The sequence below is a fragment of the Anticarsia gemmatalis genome, chromosome 26 (assembly GCF_050436995.1).
Source record: "Anticarsia gemmatalis isolate Benzon Research Colony breed Stoneville strain chromosome 26, ilAntGemm2 primary, whole genome shotgun sequence".
Taxonomy (NCBI): domain Eukaryota; kingdom Metazoa; phylum Arthropoda; class Insecta; order Lepidoptera; family Erebidae; genus Anticarsia; species Anticarsia gemmatalis.
The window spans coordinates 2,378,867-2,389,063 of record NC_134770.1 but is presented as its reverse complement, the minus strand read 5'-3'; the positions used below and the strand labels follow the sequence as shown (position 1 = coordinate 2,389,063).

Sequence of the window (10,197 nt, the reverse complement as noted above, 5' to 3'; positions counted from 1 at the left end):
AAAGTAAGTATTTCTTATATATTTTGAAGTCTAATAGTTTTAAAAGTTTTCTAATAATCACTTAACTGTTATATGCTATCGGTTCTTTGATTTTACAAGTCTCAACACAATAAAAAACTTACGAGATACTTAACCTCTAAACTATATAAAATCACCGTTTTAGTGAAGTTGGAGTAGTGTTGTACCTCGGTCACTGTCGATCAGTTGTACCTTGGCCAGTGGCCAAGGTACAACCTGGATGTTATACTTTGGCCAGGAGAATGTTTTATTAAATTATTTCACATTTACGTAATAATATTCCTAATTAAATATGTTTATTATTTCAGAAATCGATGCAAAAATCACTAAAATACTGGAAATGGCCTGAAAAAGAGGAGATTAAAACCCCGCAAAAAGTTAACAAGAACAGAGAAATTTATTATGTTCCAGAGATACAGAAGTACTGGGATTTCTACTAAATGCTTAAGGCTGAATAATATATCTACATTATTGATAGTGTTTTTATAATAGCTAGTCCAAATGACTGTTTAAAATTTAAGAGAGAAATAATAATTTATATATAGGTAAAGATAATCTATACTATCAAAAAGCTGAAGAGTTTGTTTGTTTGTTTGAACGCGCTAATCTCAGGAACTACTGGTCCGATTTGAAAAATTCTTTCAGTTTTAGATAGCCCATTTATCGAGGAAGGCTATAGGCTATATTATTATATCATCACGCTATGACCAATAGGAGCAGAGTAACAGTAAAAAATGTTACAAAAAAGGGGAAAATTATGACCCATTCTTTCTTATGTGACGCAAGGGAAGTTGCGCGGGTCAGCATGTTGTTTCAATATTTTGTTTTCCTTTGCTATGCTATATAGGTATATTGATTTGCTATATTATATTATGTGATATCGTCTCTGCGCCTGCCAAGTTCCACATGTGTCTTTTGTGAGATTTTAGAAAACTTTTTTTTTATTTGGGACACAATATTCATTTTTTTTAACATCAAAATACACATATGGAGTTTGGCAGGCGCAGCGATGTGATGTAACGAAACGGTGGCCAAAGTTAGTTGTTTTTGTTTAAATATTTTGTTTGAAAAGCATAAAAAAAGCTATGAATATTATTTTAATTTTGATCATTTCTAAATTTTGATCATTTGAGAATTTTTAAAATGTTTTGTTAAATACTGTATACTGTAATAATACTGTGTACTGTAATAAATCAAATAAAATGATTTTAGTCAACAAAACTTGATAATTTGCTTAAATTACCCCCAAATTTCAATGTGGCCTAGGTACAACGTACTACTGGCCTAGGTACATAGGGTATGTTGTACCTTGGCCACATTTCCCTTTTTTTTTTAATTTAAAAATATTATGTAAGTATTAAATATACATTTCTGATATTTTTTTGGTGAGTACCCAAATAATTGACATTTCAAAATATGCAAATATGATTTGTGTGCTGCACGTCAAATCACAATAAAAAATATATTTCTAAAAAACCGGCCTAGGTACAACAGGTTCCCTTAATAATGACAGCCAATATTTCTTCACGAATTTACTTACTGATAGTTTTTTGAAATAACAGATATATATTTAACCTTCCTTGAATAAGAGTTGTTCACATTTCTTAAATTTACGTCACCGAAACTAGAAGTTAGTCAGTTGAAGTTGAAACCTTATTAGGCAACGTTCAACGTTCAGACTCTTTCCTTAAGCTCATTTCCTAAAATTGCATTCATGAATTTCAGCAGAACAAAACTGAATGATTAATGATGGCAAACTGAAATTCAGAATAGTGCGTTTCATTTCGTTCAATTAAAACTAATTTCCTAATAGAACAGTCACTGGCTTTACCCATCAATAAGTAGAAAGGAGGATAATTATCACGTGAATGAATGGTACAGGAACATTTAGTTGCTTTTCCAGTTATTGCAGTGATGAGGCACTATCTTTCTTATATGGAGAATCAAGCAACAATCGAGTTTTTTCAATTGGACTGGCTTCCATTTGAAATTTCCGCCTTTATAGACCTATGTACTCGTATATGAAGTTTAAAATAAATGAATGAATTCTAGCGTAGGTAACTATACGCAAAAAAATGTTAATAAAAAATGACAAATAAAATTTGAATTTCGGAAATCGCACTCGTTTGTCTTTTAATTAAATTATAAAATAATAATTAAGTCTTCTCAACGCCTACGTCTGTCTATTGTCTATTCGGTATGACATTAAAATAATAAGAGAGATATGGAGTGATTCTCGACGAAGTTTTTAGTGTAGGTACAATTTGTTAAGATTGCCTTGTGTTGGTAATTCGGCGAGCCACTACTTAAATCTACTTATTAGACTATAAACTTTATAATAGAAAATATACAAAAAGAAAAACAAAATTGCGAAAATAGCTATTTTAATACCTTTAACCATCTTATCAAATAATCTTCATGTCATCTTTTGCACACATGGTTTTCCATTGTTCTGAATCATTGTTTTCTAAGATCCTTGTAGTTTTCGAAATATGTATATAGGTATTACTCATTATTTGACAAACATGTCACATACAACACACTCAATATTTTTGGAAATGCAATCGCAAAGTTTGACATTAAAAGCTAACCTAAAAAATATCTGTGACCGCAACTCAACGTGATTATCATATAATATTATGTCGATACTAGCTCAACCGCGCGGATCCACTGTTTAACGAGGTAATTTCTTAAGGAAAACACATACTTCATCCATTGCTGGACAAAGATCTCCAGAATGGGAAACCTTTGAGTCTACCTCGCTGGGAAATTGCGAGTTGGGGACTTTAATCCCTTAAAGAATTCAACTGTCTTAAAGAGCTTTCAAGCACAGGTTTTTCTTGCAGGCTGGATTTGCAATTAGAAGAAATAAGCTTAAGGAACATGTCTGAACGTTGCCTAATAAGGATTCGACCAACTAACTTCCAGTTTCGGTGACGTAAATTCAAGCAATGTTTTATACTTTCCCCGTGGCGCAGTGGTTTAAGTCGTCACGCCGATACCATTACGTCGGGAGGTCGTAGGCTCGATTCCCACGCGGAACAATTATTTGTGCGATCCATAAATTATTGTTTCGGGCCTGGTTGTACTTTATGTCCCTTGTTTGTAAAAATCTCCGCGACACATAAACAATTTTAAGTGCGGGAGCTGTCTTTAAAAAAGTAGTGTATTTTACACTATTTATATAAATAAACATGTCCTACAATAAACTCAATGAACATTCAACTAAGTATATCCATAATTAAGTTCATAAAAATCGGTACTAGCTCAATTTAGTCGCGACAGACAAACATACTTTTGCAATAGTAATATTAAGTATGACTCGATCGGGTTCTCTTTCAAACAGGCGATTGAAATTTAAATAATTATGACTCACGATGTCAATGATTGGATCAACAGCGGAAGGTCCAGGAATACCTGACCCTTGTTCATTAGTGGGTATATAAGATGACTAGCTGTGCTATCCCATTCGCATTTGTGTAGGTGACTTTGTTCGCGCGGGTCTTAGTTCGATGTTATATTACTTACCCCCGGTTTGTGAGGTACATTTAGCGGTAGTTTATCTATTCAATTGCGTTTAAACTCATATAAAAAAACGCTATTGAGTAGATAAACTACCGCTAAATGTACTCAGAAACCGGGGGTTAGACTTTAGCCCGTAAAATATAGGTAGGTAACTCCAATACCCTTATATCTTAAAATATAATCTGGCTGGTATGCTTCGAGAGTCATTTGTCCAAATCTTTTGCCTACGCATGTAGCTGGTAGGTGTTCAAAAAAGTATTTATTTATATAAGTATTCCTGTGTTCATTTAGAAACCCCGATTACTTTGCAGTACGAAGAAAGATAATACTTAATCTCTTTAAAAAAAATATTGTAAAGTTGTAGACAGGTACACATTTTCTGACTAATTTAGAAGTAAATCCTATTATTACCTATATTGTTCTTCCAGCCTTCTTCAAATCAGGCAAAGTATTTTTATGTCAAAAATAGTCTAATAATGTAACCAAATTTTAATTAAGTATAGGTCAATATTCAGGTTTCAGTAACGTATTGAAATCAATTATTATTCTTATTTAAACAAAATAATCTAAACAGCAAATGGGACCCAAAAGCAAACAATTTGAATTGAATCGATCGATATGATAAGGTTGGCAACGTGCGACAACTAAGCGCGTTGTCCAAAATAATCGATAACTACCATAATGCTAACTAATGAACCTTTGTTTAATAAAAGTGCCATGGTTAAAAGGATAAATAATTGCTTAAACGACTACTATACTATAAGGTCTATTTTAAATATAATATTTAATTTAAATTTTATAAAATAGGCTGATAGAACACGTTCCAATAGCATTATTTGTATTTTTTACAGCAGCAACTACGTTTTATCAGTTGGCCAACTTGACTGTCATTATAGTAATACCATTTTATGAAAAAATCCCACGCACAGGGAAAATTATGAATGTTAGAATACTTAAGTAGTGGTTGGAATTTATTTGCACAATTAGTTGGCTAATGAAGATATAATATCATGCTAGTTATTTTAAATTAAGTACTTAGGCAAGTAACTTTTTTTCTATCGACTGCAATAAAGATTTAATACAATTAAGTACGTGATATTATTGGTACAAAACGACTTGGTGTATTTTTTTTAATGTTACATTTGGAAATAGTGAAAACTAATTGTTAAAAAAAACAATTCTCCAAACTTAAAGGAACTGAATAACAAAATAAATAGAGCTTCCAAACAATTAAACATAACACTTAAACTTTACCACAGAAAATATTGATTAAAAATGTAATTTTAGACTACTTATAAGTGTTCAAATATTTTAATAATTAAATGAATTATTATTTCTCCGAGTTTTTCAGTACTTACTTCGCGTTTCGGGGAAAATACAAGGAGTCATAGAGTAAAATTAAAAGTTGCACATGGCAACCCAGTTGACTCACGTCATTCCAATCAGTTCGAAGTTCGGTACTAATCGGTGCGTCTTGCTTGTTTGTTTTGTTTACGTTTTATTTTCTTATAAAAACTTTTTTAACGCCGCCGTCCTTTGTTTACATAAGTTTATTAATTAACACATAAACGTTCGAGTGTTGTGCGTGCCTGTGATATCTTATGCAATAAGTAATATTGCAAATATTTGCAATTGTGTAGTCATCGGCCCCGTGATTTTGAAGTTATTGGTTGTCTGTTTTTGTGATTTTTCATCGTGATTTTAACATTATATTGGTACTTCCTGGTTGTTTCGTCGTTGGAACAGAGGTTAGTTGTGTTCTTTCTCGTTAAATTTGTGATATTCAGTGAAAAAATGCAAATTTTAAATGTAAATCTGTGTTGTTCTTGTTTTTGCCTTATTTGTTTGTCATTGCAATTTTTTCTCGGCGGTTGACCTCGATACGAGATAATAAAAGTTAACTTTTCAGTTATGGTGATTACGATCTTTAATAATCGGGACATGTTTAGTAGCTCCTTTTAATTCTGTCGTGAATGTTCACAATATTGAAATAATGATTTGATTCAAATGTTGTCGAACTTAACTTATGTTTAGTACAAGCGGTTTGAGATAACTATATTCCTATTCACAGTTCCTAACAATTAGGATAGGGTGCAAAGTTAATTTGTATTAAAACTGTAGTCATTTTACAAATTTAACTATATCCTAATTGTTAATCCAACTTAGATTTTCTAACAACAAGTAAAATATCTCTGAATATTAATTGTATTGTCATCAACTACTCCTAAATAAGATAAGGGAGTAGTTAAGACCTAAGACATTCTTAGACTGCTTTCATACTATTAGCAGACAACCCAGAAGCATGGACGTCAGTTACACTTCAAAACAAATAAATCAAGTTATCCTTGATCTACTGTACAAAAATTATAATTTATTGAATGAATGCAATTCAAATACGTACCTAGGTGTTACTCAACTTTCCTTATTAGTGCGTATTAGTGTGTAGTGTAGTGGGTGTACGATTATGTCCCACACTATAATCTATTAATCCTATTTTATAGTCCGAGTTTACTTGCATTTAATGCTCTTCGTAATACCTGTGACATTAATATCGTACTTGAGAATTAATACTTAAGTCATACTTTAATACATTGGTTGCCAGCAACTCATTGATTGGGTTCAGAAAACCCACTAAGGTTTGCTGGCAGCGAAAGTGTTAATTTATGGTTGTTTCGGTAAATAAAATAATACTAAATTCTGTTTTTATTGCAAGACATCACCCATATGATCTGTAAATTACAATTGTGAAATTATATTATCTATCTGCGTAAATTTATAGCATGACTGATTACATTTTAAATACTTATTGTTGCTTAACTTTCCATATAAGATGTAATGTAGTGGGTGTAAGATTATATCCCGTACTTTATCATTCCTAATACGTCAATTTTATATACTGTTTAAATCAATTTATAATTCATTCAGTTATGTTTATAACGTTTAAATTATCATAGACATAACTACTTATAAGGATTTTGGGCAAAAGCATAAGAATATTTTATTTACGTTTCATATCTAGAATGTCACAAGTGGGTGTCATTCATTTATTTTACTTTCAAAATGTTCAGTAGTAAAATGTGTTGGAATCAAACTCGCTACCCTATATTCAAAAACTATTAGTACTATTACTGTTCTATAAGCATTTTCTCCAAGCTTTTCTTGACAATATACTATTAATTCAAACTCCATCAGCTGAGTTCTCATAATGATGATATATCAGGCTGCATCCTAAGGGCATGAGCAGAACGCTTTCTAAGTAAATGCTGTTTTCTAATACATGCATCTATTACATTAAATATATGTCATTAGTATGCTCGAGTGTGGTTTCATTATGCTATAAACTGCATACCTTATCGACCTACCAATGTAAGTAATTTTAAATGAGATTTTTGCTTGTGCCTTATAAAATTATTGTTCCAAGTGATGTTCTTCGGTCTCTGCTTACCCCAATGATAAAAAGGTGTGATTATATATATGTATTGTATCTTATATTTTGTACTTTGCAAAAAAAACTAATGTTAATAGTGCCAAATGAGATTTTGAGTAGAAATAAATGAAGCAGGGATAACCCCGCGTATGGGGTTATCTCTGGTCACCAGGGAATAATCTAGCACCCTACTAAATAGTAAGAAAAATCAATATTGTCAGCCATTTCATCAACAAAACATTTATAAAGTGACTTAAATTCATTTTAAAGATCCTGCAATAGAGACTGGGATATCATGAAAAGACTGTACCAAATTACGTATCTTCATCAGTGGGTAAAAGTGGGCTAATAAGCAAACTCTGGCGCAGTCATTCCACAGATGGGTGACCACTTAGTAGTATTTGAACTGGGCGTCTCCGTGCTTCGGAGGGCACGTTAAATGTCGGTCCCGGTTGTTGTCTACTAAGATAAGAGTCGTTAGGCCACGTCAAAGGCCTCTCGGGCGGCTTGAACAACTTTGACACTAGGTTGACCACTAACCAAGCGACAAACAACAAACAACCCCCCATTCTACCTACCAAGAAGGTAAACATCGCGTGTGCTTATCCCTTATCAGTGCACAATTAAAACACGAACGCATACAATTTCCTAGTATCGTGACGGTGATTACCGTTGCTAATGGCTGCTTCCTCACACGGCTACATTTTACTTTCATTCGTTTACTTACATGGGAAATGTTAGGCCAAATTGTAGATGGATTGTTATTTTAGTGATTGGCATATTATTATGTGGCGCGGTTGGTAGTGTATACGACTTCGTGTACCGGCGGTAGAAGTCTCGGGTTCGAATTCTGGGTCTAGCCAAAAAGTTGTTTGTGAAAAATTTCTATTGAGAATCTATCCATTCCGCTTGGTTATATTATGAGAGTGAAAGAATAGTGTAATTTAGTTTTGTGTACTTGAACACTATAAGCAAAATATTGCATAGATGGCTGGTTCCAAGGAAACTGGCCACCTTAACCGCATATCGACAGTGGGGACATCTTTGCGAACCATAATTTTTCAGTTACTGAACGCTATGTCTTTAGGAGAGTTCATAGAGTTGCATAGAAGTTATCTAGTAAGAATAAAATTATAGGTCTGTGTGCAATTCTTATTAGATTTACTTCCAGAAAAGTAGCTGATTTGACAGCAGAAGTTAGAAGTTTTAAAACTGTTTCGAGAACTTTTAAAGATATAATAAACAGATTCCTCGTTTTTTTCTTATCACTGTAAAGTGTTTTTTTTAACCCGTGACCTGGCGATCAAGAGTCTCTTCCCAAATGAGGGAATATTTACCATACAATATTCAGTATCCAAAAAAGTGAAACGTACCTTAGAACTCAAATCTTCCCCCATGAGAGGCCACTGCTAAAAATATCCAGAATTAATGAGAATTAACTCAGAAAGTTACGACAGTAACAAGAAATTCTCGTCCCGACTTATTACGCACTTGTCTACATAAATGAATATAAACTACACATTATATTGCTTAGCATAATATTATAATTATATCGCTAACCTTATGTATAGAGTATTTTACATACAAATTACTGGCTCAGGCGACGTTTAGCGTTATGTTTGTTAACTTACTGAAGACTACCACATAATGAAGACCTTTGATGCGATCTTAAAGTCGAATTTAATAGAAAACGAAGATGGGTGTGATTGGAGTACGGCAGGAGCGAAGAAAAATATCAACCACATATTGCATTTTTTAAATAGAATAATCCTGCAGGCTTATCACGTATCTCAGTTGACAGCTAGTATACGTCAAATCTATGGTCACTATTCAGTACATTGCTGCTTTGACGTAACGTATTATTCACTATCATCTAAGGAAGAAAACAATGGACAGCATAGTGGCTTTCAATTGGTCACTTTCAACTGAGATACGTGATAGCCCCCTAGAAGGGGAATTCGCCGTTTTAACCTAACACTCCCATAAGAATCCAACCAAAATACTTTTACCAGTTTTATAAGTCCCAAAGGCGATATAAACTTCTATTCCACATAATCTAAGAAACAGAAATGAAAACAGACTGATCTGTCCGACACGTGTGAAACTGTGTCGGGATGCAGGATGCTGTACCCAATACAGTTAATTATAACCACGAAACGGACTAGGAAATAATGTAATAGGAAACTTGAGAGATGTCGCAATACTTAGCAGTTTATGTTGGTTCGTGTATAATTTTCGATCAAAGGAGAATGGGCACTCCTGGGCGGTCGGCGGCCATTAATGAAAGTAGTGTCAAATTAAAGTAATGATAACTAGGAACAACTTTTACTAAGAACGTTTCGCTGCAATCCTTTCAGGAAACAATATATTGACATGTAAATATAATGGAATTTCATAGAACAAATACAATTATTTCGTGTCTGTAATGCATTTAATGTTGTGTAATAACGTTACATCTTCTTATAACGATTGCAATGCCATCAGAATGAACAATAATCGTAACTCGTATCTATCTATCATATGGTTCACCCAGTTTCAAAGTTATTCAAGCCGCCCGAATGTTATCTTAGTTGACAACAACCGGGACCGACTTTTTACGTGCCCTCGGAAGCACGGAGAAGCTCAGTTCAAATACCACAATGCGGTCACCCATCTATAGAATGACCGCGCCAACGGTTGCTTAACCAACAGATCGTTTACCGACCAGTGAGCGCAACTGGCTATGAACGCCTCGTTTTTAAGCTGAGTATTCAAGACAGATAAGTCGTCTCAGTGAATATATTATAGAAGAGCAAGATGTTTACTTGTTACGATATTTATATATTTACATGTTATGATTGTTCGAATATTAATAATGTCTACATTTGTATGCAATAATATAAATAGTACTTTTTATTTAATCTCCGAATATAAGCCAAAAATATGTTTTTATACTATTAAAAGTGCTCAAAAACAAAAATGTATTTTGTTCGTCATATAAGTGCGTCGCGGCAATAAAACTTCTACACGGTAATTATAGGACTAAACTACATTAAAAAAACAAAAAATCAAGTTTGGCCGCGGATCGCCCAGGCTCCATACTATTTTTCCCATTCTCCTTTGTCTTCTAAATGCAGTTTTTTAACCGTTATTATTAAAGCTTTGGAAGACGGTTTCTTACCGACAAACGAATAGCTGTCGAAACATTTGGTATGAAAAACTGATCAGCATATGCACAAGGTACCTAC

At 33.3% G+C, this 10,197-nt stretch overlaps 1 protein-coding gene across 1 annotated transcript in view; it reads left to right on the top strand.

Moving 5' to 3' along the window:
- Positions 1–4,980: 4,980 nt before the first annotated feature.
- The window catches only part of LOC142984299 (uncharacterized), a 131,681-nt gene continuing 126,464 nt past the window's right edge, over positions 4,981–10,197 (top strand). Inside the window, exon 1 of the mRNA XM_076131793.1 lies at positions 4,981–5,291. The gene's annotated coding sequence lies outside the window, so the exon portion shown is untranslated. The remainder of the gene's footprint in view (positions 5,292–10,197) is intronic.